Raw genomic sequence first — 23,648 nt, 5'->3', positions numbered from 1 at the left:
AAAGGCTCGTTCGGTCTCCTTATTCCACTCAAGGTGTTTCAGCTCAGTGGCTGTCAACGCATACAGTGGTTTAACAAGCAATCCATAATTATAGATCCACAATCGGCACCACCCTGTCATTCCCAGAAAAGTCCGTAACTCTTTTACTGTCTGAGGTCTCCGAGTTTGACATATTGCCTCTTTACGGGCCTGTCCCAAAGTTCTTTGTCCCACACTAATTTCATAGCCCAAATAATTCACTTTGCGTTGTACGACCTGTGCCTTTTTCTTGGATATCCGGTACCCCCGGAGTCCCAGGAAATTCAACAGACTCACCGTCCATGTCATACAATCTTTCTCTGTTTTGGTGGCGATCAGGATATCAACCACATACTGCAACAGCTTCCCCTCCTCAGATGGGGCTTCCCAGGATTCTAAGTCTTTCGCAAGCTGATTGCCAAAAATGGTAGGACTATTCTTAAATCCTTGCGGCAACACCGTCCAAGTGAGCTGGGTCTTTCGACCACTCTTGGGGTTTTCCCATTCAAATGCAAATAATTTTTGGCTGGCTTCATGGAGAGACAGGCAAAAGAAAGCATCCTTCAAATCTAAAACAGTAAACCAAGTCAATTCAGGTGTTAATACGGTCAACAGGGTAAATGGGTTCGCCACTACCGGGTAAAGATCTTCAGTTATCCTATTCACCGCCCGGAAGTCTTGGACCACCCGATATGACCCATCGGGCTTCCAAACAGCTAATATAGGGGTATTGAATTCAGACTCACACTCTTTTAATAATCCCAACTGCAAAAATTTTTCTATCACCAGCCGGATTCCTTCTCCGTCTTCCTTCTTTAGGGGATATTGTTTAATTCTTACCGGCTTTCGGCCTTCCTTGATCCTAACTTCAACAGGTGGAGCACTTTTCGCTCTTCCAGGTGCATCGGTAGTCCGTACCCCCGGGTACACTTGGTTTAAGATGTCCTCGTTAATATTTCCTTCTAGGGGGAGACTGGTTAAGGTTAGGCTCAGTATTTGATATATTGCTGATCTTTTACCTCCAGAGTAATTTCTCCCTGTTTGAATACAATTTTGGCTCCCAATTGTTCCAACAAGTCCCTTCCCAGAAGTGCCTTTGGGGAGTTGGGCATATATAAAAATTTATGAATGCCCCACTGTTTTCCTAATTTATATTCTAAAGGTTTACAAAAATATGCCTTTTCACTTTGGCCAGTCGCTCCTTTCACCATGACATAATCATTTCCCAGGGGCATCAAAGCCTGATTCAAAACCGAGTATGTTGCTCCTGTATCTACCAAAAATTCTACCTCTTGTTGTGTTTTCCCTAGCTTAATTATAACCAGTGGATCCGCTAGGGTAGATTCCCCAGGTTCCCGTCAGTCTCCCTTCACAGGGGCTACCGTACTTCCTGTTTGAGCCCTCTGATCCTCCTTGTTCCTTGGGCATTCCCTTTTCCAATGACCGAATTTCTTACACAAAGCGCATTGATCCTTGCCCAGTCGGGGCAAGTCTCGTCTAGGCTCTCTTCCTCTTTCTTCCTGAATAACAGCCATTAATTTCCTTTGCCCTTGCCTATATCCTTCTTCTCTGTTACTAAATACTCTCCATGCTTCATCCAACAATATTTCTAAATTCCTACTCTCTGTAGGGCATAATTTCTGAAGTTTGCGCCTTATATCCCCTGTAGACTGACCCAAAACCAGGGAGACTAATTGTTGTATTCCTACCTCTGACCCAGGATCCAGCGGTGTGCTGCAGTGCATTACATCCCTCAGTCGATCCAGGAATTCGGATGGAGACTCGGAAAGACTCTGTTTAACTGCACATAAAGCTGACCAATTTATAGTTTTGGGGATCGCTCTCTCCATTCCTTTTGTAATCCACTCCTGATACCCCTGCAATCTTTCCATATGTGCAGATCTATTAACATCCCACTTTGGGTCTTGGAGAGGGAAATATACCTTAATGTCCCCTCCTGCAATCTTATCATGATCTTCAGCAAGGTTCCCTGCTGTTTTTAAAATCAGCTGTTTCTCTGTCTGAGTCATATATTCCAATAATAGCTGTATATCCTTCCAATCAGGGTTATGCTGTTTTACAATAAATTGGCAATGCTTAGTTATACTTTTGGATCACTCCTATAATCTTTTGCCACCTTTTTCCATTCCCCTACGTCAGCAGTAGAAAAGGGTACTTTGATTAACATCGTCCCACCATCCGGCCCCACCGCCACTCGGAGAGGTGCTTGTAAAGCTGTTGAGGTAGTTTTCTTCCTAGTACAGGAAGATACAGGGCTGTCCGGGGGGGTCAGAGTTCTATCCGAGTCTGCATCCTGTTCCTGTGGTCGAGGGGGAGGCTTAAACAAATCAGTTAGATCTTGTTCTGGTACCTGATGAAATTTTATTTGTCTCTGTACATCTTTGTCCAATACTACATGCCGAACAACACCACCTCAGTTTACCTCTAAGCCCCTTGTTGTTCTCTCACTCAAGTGCAAGCACCATGGGGTCCTGTGGGGGTACCATTCCACAGTCCCTTTGCCACTCCGGATGATTTCGGAGGGTGAAAAACATGTCTGCATACAAATCCTCATCCCATTTTCCTTCTCTCCTTAAAAACAGCATTAGTTGTAATAGAGTATTATAATCTAGTGACCCATTAAGTGGCCACTTAGCATCACTTTCTAACTTACACAACGGCCACCATTGATTGCAGTATTTAATAAGGTTCTTTTTACTCTCCGTACCTCCGGTCCCAACAATATCTTTCCAGTGGGCAATTACACAACCCAGAGGACTTTTCCTCAATATTCCTCCTTGATTGTTTCCCATTTTATAACTCCTCCTAATGATTCTTAAGTTTGATCTTGGCTTCTCCTTTTAATAAGCTTCCATGCAAATTGTTTCTTACACTTCTTTTACAGTCTTCCCCAGTTTTCCTCCCACACGTCCCAAATTTCTGGAATTAAATTTTCCTTTACACACCAATCTCACTATTTCGGATTCTTGGTGAGCTCTTTCCCAATCATAAAAGTGTGGAATTTGGAGAAAACACTCAAGGTAGTCTGGTTTCCGTCTGCTACATGTACAGTACCAGCTTCTCCCACAAGATTTACACTTCAACAAAACCCAAGCCGGATGCTAATTATTACATAGTCTAGTTGGAAGCCCACATACAAAGCAAGGAATCACCCCTATTAATACGTAAAGACATTCCCACATTAACAAACATACATACACCTATAAATTTCAACATACCATTTCCACACACCCACACAAAATCCTTAACATAAATTTCCAAACATTCACATCATACAGTCATCACTCCAGCTGACAACCTTCAGCAGCTGCAAAAATAAACCAAGCGCAATTGCGAGGGGGTCCACTTACCCCATAAACCAAGCGCAATTGCGAGGGGGTGCGAGGGGGTGCGCTTACCCTTCTCCTACCTCTTATATACCAGTCATCGACAGGTCCGTCCTGGCTCCCAATACTGGGATGCAGCGATCACCCCGGATTTGCTCGATCTACCCCCAAGATCGCTAGCGGCCGCTCTATCGGTCAGCAAATCCCCCCATACAGGGTACCCTCCTCCCATACGGGGACTACGCTGCACGCCAGACGTCTCTGTGCTATTTAGCCATTGCGTCCAGCCACGCCTGTAAACAAACAGAACAGAGAAGCTCCCGTGAAATATTGCAATAGACTTCTTCAGATGTGAACGGCAATGAATGCAGTTCACACACAGGATTGCTCCATGGCACTCGTCTCTCCCTGCCACTCAGGAGCACTGTGCAGACCGTTACTGGGTGCCTGCAGCATGCCAGTTTAAAACAAACCATGCACAGAGCTGCCGGCAGAAAGGACTCCCTGGAGCCCACACCAGCTCTAAACTCAACCCCAACAAGCCCGCTGGCTTTGCAGCAGGCACTGGAAGCAGCGCAGGGTCAGAAAGGCTGGGAAAGAATGTTTTGCAAGGCAGAGCGCCCCAGGCCACGTCACTGAGCCTGACCCATTCCCTCTCTGCTCTTCTGCATGTCTAAGCATCGGCCAAGAAAATACTAACTTAAATTTCATATGAACAAATATGAAAACCTAAATGCCCGCTCATTCAAGTGACATACCTGTGGGGTTGCCCTGAGGCTCCCGGACAAGATCCGGCTGAGCAGTCGGGTGGCCATCGGCTACAGGCACAGCTGTAAGCAAGCACGTTTCCATTAGAGGCTGTGATCTACTTCTTTCTCAGTGACCTGCAGTCACTGGAGGGGGGTCAGGTAATGACGTGGGACCCAGACATGGGTGGAGGTTTCCAAAGCTGCAGAGGGCCTGGGGGACCTGCGTTCACCCAAGGAGAGCAATATCGGGCTAGAGCAGGAATGCTCCTGTTTTTCTGAGCAGACATCTCCCAAGGACGGATGTCCCTGAGGCTGAAAGTCAGCATCCAGCCAGGGAGCGGTAGAGCCAGGGCCCCGGGCATGGCTGTGACCAGCCCAGGGAAGAAGTGCCCCTGCAGGCTATTACCTGGCCCCTGCGGTGCTGCTCTGGCCCTGTCATGCAGGCCAGGGGAAGGCTGCCTTGGGGCAGCGCAGCACAGGGCCGGCTCTGGGGATGGTTCCTCACCCCGTGGTGCTGCTCTCGGCCCCACCGTTCACCTGGAAAATGCCTCCGCAGCGGCTGCAGCCCCCTGCACCTCCCCACGGGACATCTGCCTCCCGCTGCCCATGAAGCTGGCCACGGCTCACCCGGCCCAGCCCAGCCCCGCTGCTCTCACAGCCCTGCCACACCACAACCCCAGCCCCGCTGTCACCCCGAGGTGTGGTGGGTGCTGCGCCACGCTGCCAGGGCTGGGTGCTGGCCCTCGCCTGCCCACCTACCTAATCCCCGCGCTTGCCACGGCGCAGCCCCATGTCGCGTCCCAAAGTTGGAGCGACTCAGGTTCGTGGATTTCCTTTGTCAGAATTTAAGGTGAAACGACACCAGGGGAGTTCAAACAACAATCAACATTTATTCAACCTAGCTAACTCTGTCCAAGTACACATGAACTTGTTAATATGAACCTTGCAACATGTCATTAAGCCGCTGTTTGAGAAGAGGAGGAAAGTACAGAAAAATGAAATGGAAAAAGGAAGATGAAATGTATCAGAAGGAGAGCCCTCCCGTTGAGTCACGAGGTTCAGAGCAGACCCCCTTGCTTTCTGGACTCCTTCTCAAAGAGGAGCTCAGGGGCGGCTAGGTCCACTCCTAGTCTCAGACTTGGTCAACGGTTTATGTTTCAAAGGATGAGGTGTAGGGACTGTGGAAAAGAGAGAAGGAAAAGAGAGAGAGAGAATGAGAGAAAAAAGAAAGAGAGAAGAGAAGGGTTTCACCAGTCCTGGGTCCAGCGTTGGTCCAGCCAGCGTAGAGATCCAGTTCCGGAGGGCGCGCACTGAGGATTCGTTCTCTCCTCTTTTATAGTGTGTTAGTTGATGATCTCAACATGCGCAGTTCCCACACCTGGGGTTCACTGGAATCGGTAGCTTTGGCGGGGGGGGTGTTCATTGTGGAGTTGCTTCTCTTTTCCTGCTGGCATGACCACTTAAGATAGAAGCACAGTCCCAACTTCCATGGGGCCTTCTTCCTCCAGGAAGGCATAAATTGTGTTCCTTCTCCTGGTCACTCAAGATAAGGAATTGGGGCCTTGGAGAAGTGCGTTCCCACCCTCCATGGGGCCCTCTCCTCTGTCCACATTGTCCTGTTCACAAAACTCCAGCATTTTTACAGAGGCCGTTTTGTCCACCAAAGCTCTTTTAGCGGATGTTTGAGACATTTGAATTTGTCAGACCGTCACACCACCCCGTGGCTCAAACAGTCGTTGGACTTTGATTCTCGTTCATATCATCTTCATCTGTGGTGATCTTGATATAGCGGACAGTAGGAGAAGAGAGAGAGACAGCTGAGGATAGTAAGCGGCTAATCATACATCTGACTATTGCAAGGCCTGTTATTAAACATACAAATCCAATTAATATCATAAGTCCAATATTTACAAGCCATTTTCCCCATCCCGTCAGTCCCAAGGATCCTAGAATGGAATGTAGCCATGAGTTTGGATTCCAGCCATCAAACCAGTCAGCTGGTTGCATTGCGTGGAAGAGTTCTCTCGTCTGGTCGGCAATCTCCTTCATCTTTGCCCGGGCTTCTTCAATGGAAGTCGTAGCATTATGAATGGTAATACAACATTCAGATTCAGTCAAGTTCAGCATACCACACACACCTTGTTCTTTTAACAATAACATATCTAAGGCTAAACGATTTTGTAATGTCATTTTTGATACCTGTTGCACTTGGAGATTTAGTTCCCCAAAGGCATATTGAGTCCAATTACTTAATACATGTACTTGCCAAGTTAGGTTTTCTAGCACCCATTGGTGCCGAACGATATATCCAGATGGTGCAAAGAATGCTTCTAGCTCTAATGATACCTTCTGTCCCCAAGTATAATAATCGGGTTTTAAAATGCTTTGAATCCATTTCTGGGCGCTACTTGGGTCATCAAGTTCTCGTCTCTTCCTGTGAATAGGTGGTGTGGTATATTCAAAGATTCGCCTGGGACACATAGTAGGAATTCCCAAACCACACTGCAATCCAGCCTGTTCGATCACATTCAAATGCGAGTACATTTTCCCATTTGAGCACCCCCAGACAGTCCCCTCAGGGGCAGCATACAAAGCGTTTTGACAAGTAGTTGCGTCTCCCCGAGGTATTTGATTATCCTCCCCCACCTTATGTCTTGGGAAGTGGTTAATGGGAATTCCACATTTTAGCCAGATATTAACATTATTGGTGATCTGATTACATTGGTTATCCCGGTTTCGGTATCCAAAATTAGGATATCCCCAACAGGTGCACATATCTCGAATTAAGGTTCTAACTTCCAAACTGATCCATGTTTCGATGGGATTGCCAGCGCCTGTGGTACAGTCTATAATGTGGGTACAGTTTAACAAATGGGCATCATTGGGGTTGGGTGTGCCCACAAATTCTTTTTTTAATAAGTGAAGAGGTTGGTTTTTTAACATGTGTTTCACTGACCATCCCCAAGCAGTGTGGGCGCTATTCATTGAAGGATATTGTCCCTTCCTGTCAGGTATGTGAACACACCAAGCTGAATCCCATTTTACATTATATTGTAATTCAAAAGGGGTAATTTCTGGGGAAGCAGGCCAAAAAGGCACTAGATTACAAGATATATTGTGATAGGAAGGGCAGCCTGTTATTTTCCACCAGGATGGAGAAGGTGGGAATCGTCTGGAATAGGCTTCCTCGAATCCTGGAGGACACGGTGGGCTATGACTAGTACCAATTTCGCGACTGACCTCCAATCTCCATCGCTTACAAGTTTTGTTTGTTAAGTCAGGCCACCCCGTGTCCCGAGGGATCTCATAGAAGGCTGCTTCATCTCGCCACCGTCTGCCAGAGGAGGTATAATCACTTCGATATTGATACTCAAAAGGAGCATCTACTAACCCTATAATGCCATTGGTCATATTATGTTTTCCAATATTGAGCTTCATGGGTATCAAACCGAATGTAATCCCTTGCTCGGTAGAAGTAGGAATCTGAATACAGATCCCCTGATCTGTTTTATTCCAGACATGTATGAATCCTTGTATCACTTCCCAAGCTAAATTGGAGGTCCTTTCTCCTTGTCCAGATGCACCAAAGCTAAGAAAGGCAAGGAGGAAGGAATTCCAAACCATCTTTCCTTGTTATACTATAAGAATATCACAATGAAAATCATACAAACAATATAGACAATGGCCCACTCATCAACTGAAAACATAAGTCTTGTCGTGGGCTTCTGATAACCTGCAAAATATATACAAAAATAAACAATCATTAGAGGGATAGGATTGGAGAAGATGTCAAGCAGTGCTGCTAGTGATTGGGATCCATCCAAGAGGCTGAGGTGCACTCTCCAAGGTGCTCATGCAGCTTCTGTAAAACAACCTCATACAGGCCATGTGTAGGATGTGTTACTTATTATAGATGCATACAAACTAGCCTTAAACTTCAAGCTCTCTTGACTGGAATTGCTCTGATTAGAGCATCTGTAGATCAACAGAATGTGTTCATTGTGTGTAAAAAGGTTAATAAGTTTATAGCGACCTCTTGCTCTCACGTGGCGTAGGGGCTGCTGCAAGAACTCCAACAGGGTCTGTTGTCAAGCTCTCTGTGTCCTCCCCCCAACTCAGGAATTCTGAGAAGTCAACACAGCATCACTAGTCGGAGTAACAAAAACATAAGCAAGCAATCAAGTAGCTATGGTTTTAGTATTATAACAGAGGGTTAGGTTTATATTGTGCATCTTAACTGGTATGCTTGTTAGAATCCAGTTAGTGGGATACAGAAAAAACATATTCTTATTAACCATTTAACATCGGAGCAACTTTAATTCAGAACATGAAGGTCTACTTAGAAGGATGGGACAATCCATCGGGTATTGATACGATGCTCTTTCCCATGAGCATCTGTGGCCACCCAGGAATAGAGGTTAAGGGGTGTCTTTAGGGTTAGGGGCACTTGCCCCACAGTGGGTAGTTCCACTAATACTGGTTGTCCAGCATAGTGGAGCAAGTGTCCCTGGAACAATAGAAGGAGGTGTGGGACAGAATGCTAGGAGTCGGGGCCAGCCATTTGCCCCCCACCAGCTATTAATTCTGTATACGGCTTCTGGTATTCGCAAGGCCCACCCTGGGTCATGGGGCCTCAGAGCTCGTTTTAGAAGTCCGTTTGTTCTCTCCACAATACCATTAGCTTGAGGGTAGTAAGGGGTGTGGAAAACCCACTGGATTTCCTCACCCTTAGCCCATTCTTGCACCACTCCAGCGGTGAAATGGCTTCCATTATCAGATTGAATTGGCTGAGGCTTGGGTAAGTAGCTAAACCATGTTTTAAGACTTTTTACTGTATTTTCTCCTGTTGCTCTGGATACAGCTTTAGCTTGTGTTAGTCCTGATACCACCTCTACTCCTACTAACACATATCGTTTTCCCTCTGATACCCGAAAGGGGCCAATATAGTCAATTTGCCACGTTTGCCATAAACCTTTGTTTGTCCTTAAATGTAGGGGTTGTTCTTTTAAAGGGTTATATTTTTCCAAACGAACTCGACATTGACCACATGCAGAAATAACAGTGTTACATAATTCTCGTGTAACGGCCCATCCTCTGCTAATAGCCTCTCTGTACAGGTCTTTACTCCCTGAATGGCCACGCTTCACGTGCAGCCACTCCAAAAGGTGTTCCCATTTTTCCGCTTCACCATCAATGGCAAGACTGGCTAGGCGTGTTAAGGAATCTACCCGGTTATTTAGGAGGTGAGCTGGGTTATCCCCTGCCTGGTGTGCAGCAACCCAGCCTACCAAGAAAGATCTCTGCTTGGCGATATTCAGTATTTCTTCCCATTTGTCTCTTTGCCACACTGGCACTTGGTTTACTTCCCATTGGTTTTGCTCCCAAAATGGCAACCATTCAGTGCATCCTTTAAACACTGCATAGGAGTCAGTATAAATGTATACTGGTTCTGTTGTCTCAGCTTCCTTAACGACTACGCTCCACACAGCAACTAACTCCCCTACTTGGGCACTACCCTCTCCCTCAGTTATCACATGCTCCCCTGAATCAATATGTAATGCTACTGCTCGATACTTCCACGTCTTTCCGTCCCTTTTTGCGGAAGCATCAGTGAACCACACGTTTATTAAATGGGGTTTAAAATGAGGAGCCGCTTTGATGTACAATGGAGGGGGTTCTGTATCTGGGTGATCAGAAGGGGGATCCTGTATTTGGAGCATTTTGGGTGTTCCCTCCTCTATCTGTCTAGTGCGACAGTAGTGGTCTAGCTGGGCATACCACTTCCTTACTGTTTCTCGTTGAGCTACTCCTGCGGGGGGAGGAGTTCCAGCCAATATTGGTTTCAGGATCTTAAAGGGTCCTCGCAAGATGATGGGCTGTTGTCGTATAATTCTCTCAGCTTCCTGTAAGGCTAGGTTAACCACAAAGAGTCCTTTCTCCCAAACTGAATACCGTTTTTCAGCATCCTTAAAGCTACGCGAGAAAAATCCTATAGGACGAGTAGGACCTTCAGGTCCACGCTGCCACATATGTATAGACAACCCATGAATTGCAAAACCCCATTCTATGTGGAGTGGGTCTGCTGGATGTATCGGCCCTAGGGCCTGGTAAATCCCTGCTTCAAAAATTAATAATTTCAGAGCCTCTTCATGGACAGGTGTCCAGTCCCAAGCAGTTCTTTTACGGGTTAAATCATATAAAGGGTGAGCTATGATAGAAAAGTCGGGGATGTGTTTTCTCCAGAACACTAGCAAGCCTAGGGCATGCTGTAATTCTTTCTTATTTTCAGGCATTTTCACTTGTTCGAGGGTGGACAAGGTTTCAGGAGGTATACACACAGTCCCTCCTTTCCACCAGATACCTAAAAATTTTACTTCAGGTGATGGGAGTTGCACCTTTTCTGCAGGAATTTGGAGCCCTAAATTCTCTAAGTGATTAATGATTTCTCTCTGGGTTTGTCCCACCACAGTGGTGTCTGGTCCTCTAATTAGCACATCACCAATATATTGATATACTTTTACTCCATCTTTGGGAGTGATCTGATTTAGTTCCTGGGCTAATGCATAGTGAGCAATGGTTGGTGAGTGGCAATAGCCTTGGGGAAGCCGTGTAAATGTATATTGTACACCTTCCCAGGTGAAGGCAAAGCGGTCCCTATCTGCTTCTTGCAAGGGAACCATAAAGAACATGTCTTTCACATCAATGGTTGCTAAAATCTGGTGACCCTGTTCTTGTATGGTTGCAATTAATTCTGCTATATTGGGGACTGCAGCTGTTAATGGGCCAGTATTGGCGTTCAGGCGTCGATAGTCAACTGTCAATCGCCACTTCCCATTTGGCTTGCGGACTGGCCATACTGGGGAATTATAGGGTGAGTGCGTAGGAATAACTATCTCCTGTTCCCGTAACTCAGTTATCACTGAAGTGATCCCTTCTCTTGCTCCCAAAGGCAAAGCATAAGGTTTAACATTAACTATCTTTGAAGGGGGAAGAGTTGGTGCAGACTGCAAAAGCCTCACAGAGATTGCGGGACACCCAAATTTCCATTCTCTTCCCTTAAGAGTCTACCCACGACCGGCCCTTTAAGAGGTCGAGTCCTAGAATATTGGTGGGTAGAGGACCTAGTATCATAGTAACCTTAACAGGGGATGAATCCCCTGGCAGCCAGCATTTAACTTTAGCTGTCGGCTGTGGTTGGGAGCTTCCGAAAACGTCCGTGACCCGTATCTGCTTCTTATCTGCAATTATTCCATTGCGGTTAGCAACATCCGTCCGGAGTGCTGACATCTGAGCACCCCGTATCAACTAAAAAAGTTACTGGGGTCTTAAAGGGACCAAGAGGAAAAGTAATCAACAGGTCTCCTGTCCTATTTTCAGTGAGCCTCCTTAAATAAACCCACTGGCCGTCCCCCGGCTCACTTACTGGGGACAGCGTGTCTAGTTTCCCATCCTGCAGACAGTCATACCTTCCTCTGGAGCAGTAGGTGTTTGGGGAGTGGGAATTGCCAGTGACTGTGGAATCGCCCCCTTATAGTCTCGAATGTTTGACTCAGTATGGGGAGGCTCCTTGTTCTTGCCTTTCCACCCTAGGACCAACTTTTCTAGGACAGAGGTGGGCAAGCCATCCATCACATCCCGGGGAATTCCCTTTTCTATCCCTTCTGCCCACAACCAAGTTCCGCTGACCCCCATATGGCTTTTTGGTGTTTACAGTCTTAGATGGGGGAGGTCGGCCAGGTCCTTCTATTCGGCGGATAGCTGGAGCTCTGCTTTCTTCCCTTGTGAGACCCATTCTCCGGCCGTAGTTAATCAATTCCTGTGCCACTTCTCCCCAGGTCAGGGCCCCTCCTGCATTCCGCCTGCCTCCTCTAGGTGCTATCGCATCACGTAATCTATCCTGCAGCTGGACGGCGTATAATTTCAAAGAATCTGGTAAACCTCGGATTAGAGGAGTCATTCTATCGGGATTGGCATTTAACAACATTGGAGAGGGCTGTTGTGGCACTAATCGCCTATCATGCATTAACTGGAGACAAGCAGTTTTCTGTAAGCTCTCGGTTAACTGATTTATAGAAGGGGTGTCTATCCGTGTTGGTTCTCCTCGTTCCATTTGGTCTATTCCCCCTGCCCAGTAAGCTGCCCGCTGCGTCAGAGACCATGGTTCCCTAGGATCATCGGTAGTTAGGAACACTCCAGGCCCCCAATATCCTTGGGCTTCATCTTCTGACAATAAAATCCGGTCACCACCGGTTAATGACACCCTCCACACATATTCTGTTTCGGTCTCCTTTGCTAGTCGGATATACTTTTCCTGAATTTTAGATAATTCAGTGGCAGAATATGGTATCGTCTTAATAGTTACGTGTGGTGCTCCGCCAATTTGGCCATTGTCTATGGTTTCTGTTTTAATTAATGGCCTCATTGCTATCTCTTCATCCTCAGGGTAAAAAACTTTCCTGGTACATTCTAACTCTTGATTTGGGTATAAAGATTTTTGCTGTTTCACTTGAACTACCTCTAGACCTTGCAGGTCTAAGTCCGGGTCAGATCATTCATCTGCCTCAGCTCGTAAAATTCTTTCCCGATCTAACGCATCAGACAAGGCAGCATGAAGCCGCTGTGTTGTATTACGCTCAGCAGTTAACTGCTCTTGCAGGACTTTAACTAAATCCTGCAGGGACTGAATCTTCTCCTTATCTGCCTGCTCAGCTCTCATTGTTTCCTGCCTGTCTTCCTGAGCTGCTGCGAGTGCGGCCCCTAACACTGCACACACTACAGCCTTCCCTTTTCCCGGGCGAAACCTGCTTTCTTTTGCAAGCTTCTCAATTCTTCCTACAATGGCTTTTGGATCATGCCAGTGGTTTCGTGCCCAGGCTACTCCTTGTGGGGAAGGGTGGGCTTTATATGCAATTAGCTTCTCTAAAACAGGGTAACAGTCAGACACAGATTTTTCCCGGGCCTCTATGTCTGCCACTGCTCAGATCTCTCCCGACTTACTGTTGAGAGATCTTTCCCAGATCCTCCCCGCTCGTTCTCCGAGTGGAGGTCCGGTATCCCATTAGAAACTCCCTTCCAACAAGGGAAATCCTGTCCGTGACGCCAATTAAGATGTCGCGTCCCAAAGTTGGAGCGACTCAGGTTTGTGGATTTCCTTTGTCAGAATTAAGGTGAAACGACACCAGGGGAGTTCAAACAACAATCAACATTTATTCAACCTAGCTAACTTTGTCCAAGTACACATGAACTTGTTAATATGAACCTTGCAACATATCATTAAGCCGCTGTTTGAGAAGAGGAGGAAAGTACAGAAAGAATGAAATGGAAAAAGGAACATGAAATGTATCAGAAGGAGAGCCCTCCCGTTGAGTCACGAGATTCAGAGCAGACCCCCTTGCTTTCTGAACTCCTTCTCAAAGAGGAGCTCAGGGGCGGCTAGGTCCACTCCTAGTCTCAGACTTGGTCAACGGTTTATGTTTCAAAGGATGAGGTGTAGGGACTGTGGAAAAGAGAGAAGGAAAAGAGAGAGAGAGAGAATGAGAGAAAAAAGAAAGAGAGAAGAGAAGGGTTTCACCAGTCCTGGGTCCAGCGTTGGTCCAGCCAGCGTAGAGATCCAGTTCCGGAGGGCGCGCACTGAGGATTCGTTCTCTCCTCTTTTATAGTGTGTTAGTTGATGATCTCAACATGCGCAGTTCCCACACCTGGGGTTCACTGGAATCGGTAGCTTTGGGGGGGGGGTGTTCATTGTGGAGTTGCTTCTCTTTTCCTGCTGGTATGACCACTTAAGATAGAAGCACAGTCCCAACTTCCATGGGGCCTTCTTCCTCCAGGAAGGCATAAATTGTGTTCCTTCTCCTGGTCACTCAAGATAAGGAATTGGGGCCTTGGAGAAGTGCGTTCCCACCCTCCGTGGGGCCCTCTCCTCTGTCCACATTGTCCTGTTCACAAAACTCCAGCATTTTTACAGAGGCCGTTTTGTCCACCAAAGCTCTTTTAGCGGATGTTTGAGACATTTGAATTTGTCAGACCGTCACAATGGGTCAGGGCAATCCCAAACATGGATACAGGCTGGGCGATGAGTGGACTGAGAGCAGCCCTGTGGAGAATGACTTGGGGGTATTGGTGGGTGAAAAACTGAATATGAGCCAGCAATGTGCGCTTGCAGCCCAGAAAGCCAATTGCGTCCTGGGATGCATAAAAAGAAGTGTGGCTAGCAGGTCAAGTGAGGTGATTCTGCCCCTCTACTCTGCTCTGGTGAGACCCCACCTGGAGTACTGCATCCAGCTCTGGAGTCCTCAGTACGAGAAAGACATAGACCTGTTGGAGCGGGTCCAGAGGAGGGCCATAAAAATGATCAGAGGGATGGAAGACCTCTCCTATGAGGAAAGGCTGAGAGGGTTGTTCAGCCTCAAGAAGAGAAGAGAAGAGAAGAGAAGAGAAGAGAAGAGAAGAGAAGAGAAGAGAAGAGAAGAGAAGAGAAGAGAAGAGAAGAGAAGAGAAGAGAAGAGAAGAGAGAAGGCTCCGGGGAGACCTTATAGCAGCCTTCCAGTACTTAAAGGGGGCCTACAGGAAAGATGGGGAGGGACTCTTTATCAGGGAGTGTAGTCATAGGACGAATGGTAATGGTTTTAAACTGAAAGAGGGTAGATTTAGATTAGATATTAGGAAGAAATTTGTTACTGTGAGGGTGGTGAGGCACTGGAACAGGTTGCCCAGAGAAGTTGTGGATGCCCCCTCCCTGGAAGTGTTCAAGGGCAGGTTAGATGGGGCTTTGAGCAACCTGGTCTAGTGGAAGGTATCCCTGCCCATGACAGGGGATTGGAACTAGATGATCTTTAAGGTCCCTTCCAACCCAAGCCATTCTATGATTCTATGAAATAAGGCGGGAGAAGGGTCCATCAAGACATATTGAAGCTGATGGACTGGGCATGACCTCTGGCTCAGGAAATCACCAAACCACTGATGGCTGGACTGCGGATAAAAAACCCAGCAAGGATCACATTTTTCCTTAGCAGTTACCAGTAGCCACTGGCAGAGACAAGATACTGGGGTAGTGTTGTGGTCCCATACTGGACCTCTATTGTAAGCGGATACTTTATATTCTCCCAAGAAAAAGACAGAGATTCAGATGGAAAAGTGGTTTTCCTTTATGCCTTGTGGTGAAATTTAATAGTATCAGAGCTAACTAATTTATCTTTCAATTATTACATCCATTTTTTAATATTTTAAATGAAATTTCAGAACCAAAATATCAGTGATTTTTAAAATTACAGAAAAATTAAGCTAGCTCTGTGACTTCAAAATCTAGGAGCACATTCATGGGCATGTTTCTTAAACAGTTTGGAATATTTTTTTCCTATGAAAGAATATGTTTTAAAGATTTTTGTTAAGGTCTAAATTTGGAAAACTTTTGCTGCTCTGGCTGGAAAGCCACCAGATACTCAGGTAGTCTTACTCCATAGTTATGCCATGTCATAACATCTTCGGAGAGAGCTCTTGCAGATCATTGTGGATCTAAACATTAGCTCAGATTCTTTGTTATCCTGATTAGTACCATAAAGAAGAATATTCCTTCTCTCTCCCTCTAATGCCCTATATAGACAAATTTTCCATGGACTCAAAACAACACCCTCCTATTTGACTTCTGTGGGAGTTAGACCTCTGTAAAGACTTAAGCAGTGAGGTCTTAGACTTAAATGGCCTTTGACTGGCAGAAGTGATTTTTCCTAAGTGATTTTTAGTCTGATACAATTCCTTCCAGGGGATGGGGAAGAACCCTTTAGGTTTTGGCGTAGTTAAAGTTCCCTTTAGTGTGAATCTATAGGAGAGATTTCCAAAGCTAAATGGTAAATTATACATTAGTCTCATTGGCAGATGAATAAAAGAAAGTTAGGTTGGCATCCTTTTCTGTTTTTCAATAATCTTTGCTGAACTTAATTACCTGTAAATTATACAATGCCAGGGCAGGTTGGACAATAGAGAGGAAACCAAGTTAATACATACACTTCTCTCTTAGCAATCACAATAGTGATCAAGGAGCCTGATTAATTTTGACTTGGCATCAGGCAGTAGCTGGCATTTTAAATTCTCCAGCTTGTTTTCATCATGTCTCTGTGACTCAGACTTACTGCATAGCTTTTCCATTCAGCTGTCAACAATAAGGACTGAATAATCGTTCTTCAGAGCTGGGAAGGGCAAAGAACGGGCAGTGTGTGCCATGCTCGGGCTGCATGGAGAGGATGGGGGAAGGACCCTCTCCAAATGATGCTAGGCAGTGGCAGTGGCATGGCTGTCACTGCTGACAGGGAGTGGGATGCAGCACAGGACAGTGGCTGAAGCACCGGCTCCTTCTCGCTGCCAAAATACCAGCCCGATCTCCCCCTTGCATGGGCTCCCCCAAACTCTAGCAGGGGAATATGACCCCCAGGTCCCTATAATAAATTCCCTCCATTCTCCCTGTACCCATTTCCCACTGACACAGAACTGAGATTTGCCACAGTATTTCCTGCTTACCATAAAACATGGAAAAGTGCATTGATCTGATCTCTGGGTCTGAAATAATCAGTTCTAAACAACGGAGAGTTAAACATTTACAGAGACCGTGAAGGCTGGAAACTCATGCCTTCTTTCACTGAAGAGCTAGGATCCTTCCTGCATTCTTCCCTGATTAATGTAGGACATTTATTTCAAGTCCTGGCTGGGTGTGGGCCCTAGACTCACACTACCCTAGTTTATAGGAAGGCTGGTTCATATCACTCTTAGAGCTCTTACATTTTCCCAAATCTCTCCTCTTCCCTCATGTCTCCACTAAGAATCCCTTGGTACTGAAGCAGTTTAGCTTTGGGTGAATATAAAGATATATGGAGAATATTCATGCTGACATATAACCATTCTCGAATGTGTGGTGTAAATACAGTCCATGTTGGTCTGTGATGGTGTGACTGCAGTTCTGGTTGTCATTTGGCCAGAGGAGTGAATCACCTGGCTGGCATACACCAATGGGCTCTGTGCACTGCAGTCCTTTGCCTTCCTCCATGTGGTCTCTGCTGGCACGGTCTGCCAGCCCCAGTTCTGTGCTCCTCTAAAACGTACCTCTTTCTGAGCCTTGAGCCTTGCCTCACTGCTGTGGGAAGGCACCAGACATGGGAGGAGTCTCGGGGAAAAATAACAAAAAAAAAAAAATCACTGCTTCAAAGCAGGCAGTGATGAGGTGAGTGCTCAACTCTACCAGTCAGTGGATCAGTTCAGCAGTTTGCAGCTGGAAAATGAGCCCCTGCCTCCCCCACACACACTGTGCCCAGGAAGGCACTGCTGTGGAGGTGGTTATGTTGGAGTTCGCAAGTGCTCATCTGCGATACCTCTCATGTGGGGAATTGTGCTTGGGGCAGGGAGTTTGGCTTTTAACTCCATGAAGCACCCCAGTCCTTACATCATGGGAGCATCCTCTTGCATTTTTTTCAGTGTCTTTCAAAATCAGCAGTCCAGATGCAGAGCCAGGCAGCAAGGCCAGGGAGCTGACTGGTAGCATGCCCAGCTGCCTTGGTGGCTGGGGTCAACTCCAGCACAGTCAGCTGCTGCTGGCCCACCTAGCACTGCGTCTCAGTTTTCTGCTCAAGTCACGTACACCAGCAGCAAGTTGGCACTGTCTCTGCTCCCAGCGGTAGCCAGGGCCTGAGTGTGGTCCCCCTGCACCTGCAGTGCCCTGGGCAGGTGCCTGCCCTTGGCCGGGAAAAGTGGCATTCTCGAATATCTGGTTTCCTCCCAGGGTGGGCCCCTTTCCATTGACACGAGGGCACTATGCCCTTGACAAACATTTATTTAAAAATGCATTTAAACAAACTGGTCCTGCAAAGTTCTCCATGGCTGGCTAGTGCCTGGCTCCCCACCAACAAATACGGTGGGACGAAAGCTGTGTTGAGGGGTGTCTTCCTTTACGTCCTTAAAGATCTTGTCCCTTTGACAAATGAGCTCCTTGCAGCAGAGGGTAGAGAAAATGACTGTGATACAGTGTGAGGAAGGGTGAATACCCAGAGATTGAAACAGGGGTCTTGGAGAAGAATACATGTGCACTATTGAAATAGAGATCAGACTGTTTATGGAAAAGAGCTATGGAAACCCAGCATGATTATAGAGAACCAGATGCTCAGCCTGCCATTACTCCACACCAGCCTGGGAGTACACGACAGCTAGAGTGCCAGTGTTGCTGGGAGCCCTCCAGGACCCAAGGGCTGATGCATACACAGACTGTGCAAAGTCTCTTCACAGTCTTGTGTCACTGATCATGCTTTGCCCCAACTGAAGATCAAATGTCCTGAATCGCTGCAGAGTACTGCCTTGACACCGACAGCTTTATCCTTGTGGTTTATAGTAGGTGACACTGCACATGCCTACTAAGTTGATGCCAAGTTGAATTCAGTGGGCTGCCTCAGCTTTTGCAGGAGTGTAGGTATGTTGGTAGTTCTGATAAAGAAGTGATGGGAGTTAGTCCAGCATCTCTAACCAATGAGTAGGTTACTTCAGAATACACAAGGCAATACTGGTCCTATTTTTCAGCATGTTTCTATTCTGCTGGGGATTCTTTTCTTTAATTCCACCTCCTCTATAAGCATGACAGCCCTAAGCAGTCATGAGCATGACTAAGAGATGCCAAAATCATGCTGTTTGCTTTGAAATTACCAGAGCAAAAATCACTCAGTATCCTTTATTTACTTTTTAGAAAACATGGGGTTTTTTTAAATTTCAGGCATTCTGAGACTATGTTTGGAACCTTTTTTTCTCCTCTCCCATCCCTCCTTTTCTAATAAAAGTAGAGATACACAGGTATATTTATTTCTGATTACAAAATCTGGTGCTTTTCTCAATATACCACAATACTGCAAAGACCTGTGGCCAGACTGGGAGATGTGGGAACGCCAACTATCTTACACTGTGTTTTGAGGGGTATCACCAAATGTCCTTAAGACTAGATGCCTTGTCCCTCCAGAACACAAGCTGAAAGCTTGACCATATGCACAGCCAGAGGCCAATTGTATTGGCTTTGTGTGGCAAGGTTTTGGTAGCGGGGGGGGGGGGTTACAGGGGTGGCTTCTGTAAGAAGCTGCTGGAAGCTTCCCCCTGTGTCCGACAAAGCCAATACCAGCCAGCTCTAAGATGGACCCGCTGCTGGCCAAGGCCAAGCCAATCAACGATAGTGGTAACACCTCCATGATAACATTTTTAAGAAGGAAAAAAAGTTGCAGGACAGACAGAAACGGCAGCCGGAGAAAGGAGTGAGAACATGCGAGAGAAACAACCCTGCAGACACCAAGGTCAGTGAAGAAGGAGGGGGAGGAAATGCTCCAGGCACCGGAGCAGAGATTCCCCTGCAGCCTGTGGTGAAGACCATGGTGAGGCAGGTTGTCCCCCTGCAGCCCATGGAGGTCCATGGTGGAGCAGATATCCACCTGCAGCCCGTGGAGGACCCCATGCTGGAGCAGGTGGGTTCCCGAAGGAGGCTGTGACCCTGTGGGAAGCCCTTGCTGGAGCAGGCTCCTGGCAGGACCTGCGGATCTGTGGAGAGAGGAGCCCACACTGGAGCAGGTTTTCTGGCAGGACCTGCGGATCTGTGGAGAGAGGAGCCCACACTGGAGCAGGTTTTCTGTCAGGACTTGTGACCCCGTGGGGGACCCACGCTGGAGCAGTGTGCTCCTGAAGGACTGCACACCGTGGAAAGGACTCATGCTGGAGCAGTTCATGAAGAACTGCAGCCCGTGGGAAGGACCCACATTGGAGAAGTTTGTGGAGGACTGTCTCCCATGGGAGGGACCCCATGCTGGAGCAGGGGAAGAGTGTGAGGAGTCCTGCCCATGAGGAGGATGAAGCGGCAGAAATAACGTGTGATGAACTGACCGTAAACCCGTGCCCCTGCACTGCTGGGGGGGGGGTAGGTAGAGAATCCAGGAGTGAAGTTGTGCCCAAGAAAAAGGGAGGGGTGGAGGGAAGGTGTTCTGAGATTTGGTTTTATTTCTCATTGCCCTACTCTGGTTGCTTGGTAATAAATTGAGTTAATTTTCCCCAAGCTGAGTCTGTTTTGCCCATGACAGTAATTAGTGAATGATCTCTCCTGTCCTTATCTTGACCCATAAGCCCTTTGTTATATTTTCTCTCCCCTGTCCAGCTGAGGAGGGGGGAGTGATAGAATGGCTTTGGTGGGCACCTGACATCCAGCCAGGGTCAACCCACCACACCAATGTCCAAAGCATGCAGATAGCTACTCTGAGGTGTGCAAAAACCTACAGGTGGGAGGACACCTGGGTATTACCCCATCTCAGTGTGCCATCAGGCATGCTGGTACCCTCCTTACCCAGGCAGGCAATCAACAGATTGTGCTCTGGAAGTCCTCAAGTGTTTCCCTTTGACTTCAAAGATGAGTGTAGGTGTACCCATTTCACCTAAACAGAGCAGAGTCTTAAAGCCATAAATGTCAGTTAGTTTAAAAACAAAACAAACCAAACCTCAGTAGAGAGATGAGAGAGTGGGTACTATGCCTGAAACAAGACTAATTTCTTCAGCAATTATTTCATACTCTCTCTAAGATGGAGGTGAGTGAATGTGCTCTAGGGGAGTTTTGCAGGGAGCATGCCTGGCTTTCCTAGTGGTCCAGCACTGAGAGAATAGCAGGAAAGATTGGCTCTTTTAACACATACTCTTCCTGCTTGAGTTGAGCTACGATGACCTTAGCAGGTGTGATACAGAGGTAGTGGTGGGGTGGGGTGACACAGTCAGAATCCTTTCCTGGAAGTGGGTCTGAGGACAGCTATAAACTATATGCTGTGATATCTTGATTCAAAAGAAACCCAGACTGTGTGTGTAAAGTTACAGGGAGGTGTTGAAAAGCAAATGCCAACATCTGTGCCCTAAAGGAAGTGTTGCTTGTTGGTAGAGACCTTGCAAACTACCCTCTCGTGTGCAATCGCTGAGCTGGGATCTGGAGTCAATGCAAGATGATGATATATGTGTGTATAATAAAAGGAGTCATCTCTCAGTGCCTTGGTGATCCCAGGGCCCCAGCTGGCAGGCTGTGCTGCCAGGAGGGAGGCTGAAGGCTGCTGAGGGCTATGCAGGGCAGGATTGCACCATTCACTTTGAAAAGGAGGTGCTTTGCCTATGCACCACCTAAATATGCTGCTTTCTGCAGGGAAGCATCAGGGACCCTTGCTGCTGGTCACTACCACTGTGAGCCTTTTCTCTGAGCCCGCTGCATCAGGCTGTCCTTCTCCAAATCCCTTAGGCCCCCAAAGGTCCTCACGAGATGTCACTCTGACCAATGTACCATCCTCAGTTGCCTGAATGACAGCTTAATCCTTGTAACACTGATCCTGGCTCATTGTGCTATTGATCATATGTAAGTCTTGAAGCACCATTAAATGTTGTAAGCCATTCACAGGCATTGGGCAAATCAGAGAAAAACAGTATGAATACAATTTAAACTCTGATGTAGTGTATATCCTGGAAAAAAATGTGGGTGTTTGGAAGATTTGTAGGATTGAAGGGTTTGGGACAGGACACAGCTGACTGCTCTGGTTGAGCTCAGCACCTTTGCTGGGCTGAAGGAGCACTCACTTTTGTGGGTGGAAACCTCTCCCCTCAGGATGCAGTTGGGGAAGATGGTTGGCATGTTATGCTGTAGCTGGGCAGTGGAAACGGGTATATCTGCCTAGGGGTACGTCTGCCCTGGCTCCCCACTGACAAGTGTAGGTGGCCCCGGTTGGGGTACTCTGGTCCCGGCAACAGGGCACCCTCTCCAGCCTCTCTCCTCTGCCCAGGCAACTGCAACAGGAGTGGGGCTGGGACTGAGCTCGCCCTCCTGATGTGGGGATTTCTGAAGCCTCAGTTTCATTAGCCATGAAAGGGAAAAACGTTATCTCCTCAAATGACACAAAGCAATCAGGTTAATTTGAAAATGTTTAAGCCTCTATCTTATCTCATCTTGCAGCTCCTTCTGCTCATATTTTATTGTCTGCTTCATGCCCAGGCACACTGGAATTAAAAGAGAAAAATACTTGATTAGTGTAATAGCATGGAGCTTACTTAAACCCAGGCGGCTGAGAGTTAAGGATGAAACTCTGTCTTTGAGGTACTTGTGATTTTGCCTAGATAAAGTGGCAAAGGGGCCGCTTCAGATCACATGGGCCAGGCCTTCATCACAGTGCATTTCACAGTACAAATCAGTTTTGTGCCATTTGGTCCTGTCTACGGTATAAACTGGAGATCTGGTCTGTTCGCTCCAGGGATGGAGCTGAGAAAGAAAGAAAAAGGAAAAGGTGAAGACACAGACATACTGAAGTCATGCCACCAGGTTTGAATCCCGCACAGCTCTACAAGGGGAGCCAAGAGGTCCCCTGGCATGGTGTGAGGCATGGTGAGATGGGCATCTGGGACATCAGCCTCACTGGACATGAGCCATCCTCCACATGGCTTGGAAACTCCAAGGTCCACTGCAGCATGGCCCCTCTCACCCTCCATGCAACTGGGATCGCTCATGTGGAGCTGCTCTAGTGCCAAATTTGTGTACGGCCTTGAGTTTTCAGATTGCCAACACCGAGGTTACATCAAAATCCTTTTCCTTTAAAAGACAGAAACACAGCTAGTGAGCTTTTCCTTTTCTCAGAACAGCAGACTGAGTGTGGTAGGTTGACCCTGGTTGGACGCCAGGTGCCCACTAAAGCCGCTCTATCACTCCCCCACCTCAGATGGACAGGGGAGAGAAAATATAACAAAGGACTCGTGTAATAGTAATAATAAAAGGACTGGAATGTGCAAATGATGCACAGTGCAATTGCTCACCACCCGCCGATCAACGCCCAGTTAGTCCCCAAGTGGCAATCCCCCCACCCCCACTCCCCCCAGTTTATATACTAGGCATGATGTCACATGGTATGGAATACCCCGTTGGCCAGTTTGGGTCAGCTGTACTGGCTGTGTCCCCTCCCAACTTCTTGTGCCCCTCCAGCCTTCTTGCTGGCTGGGCATGAGAAGCTGAAAAATCCTTGACTTAGTAAAAACATTACTTAGCAACAACTGAAAACATCAGTGTTATCAACATTCTTCTCATACCAAACTCAAAAACATAGCACTGTACCAGCTACTAGGACGACAATTAACTCTATCCCAGCTGAAACCAGGATACCATTTATTATTGTATTGGTTTTATGTGGCAAGGTTTTGGTAGCGGGGGGGGTTACAGGGGTGGCTCCTGTAAGAAGCTGCTGGAAGCTTCCCCTGTGTTCGAGAGAGAGCGAGCCTATACCAGCTGGCTCTAAGATGGACCCGCCGCCGGCCAAGGCCGAGCCAATCAGTGATAGTGGTAACGCCTCTGTGATAACATTTTTAAGAAGGAAAAAAAAGTTGGGACGCGGAAAACAGCCACCGGAGAGAGGAGTGAGAACATGTAAGAGAAACAAGCCTGCGGACACCAAGGTCAGTGCAGAAGGAGGGGGAGGAGATGCTCCAGGCGCCGGAGCGAAGATTCCCCTGCAGCCCGTGGTGAAGACCCTGG

At 47.2% G+C, this 23,648-nt stretch overlaps 1 long non-coding RNA gene across 1 annotated transcript in view; it reads left to right on the top strand.

Annotated features, from left to right (window-relative positions):
* The window catches only part of LOC138683278 (uncharacterized), a 260,146-nt gene that overhangs the window by 37,461 nt on the left and 199,037 nt on the right, over nucleotides 1-23,648 (top strand). The window lies entirely within an intron of this gene.

This window comes from Haliaeetus albicilla, chromosome W (genome assembly GCF_947461875.1).
Source record: "Haliaeetus albicilla chromosome W, bHalAlb1.1, whole genome shotgun sequence".
NCBI lineage: Eukaryota > Metazoa > Chordata > Aves > Accipitriformes > Accipitridae > Haliaeetus > Haliaeetus albicilla.
The sequence above is the reverse complement of the archived record's forward strand: the minus strand, read 5'-3'. Positions and strand labels throughout refer to the sequence as shown.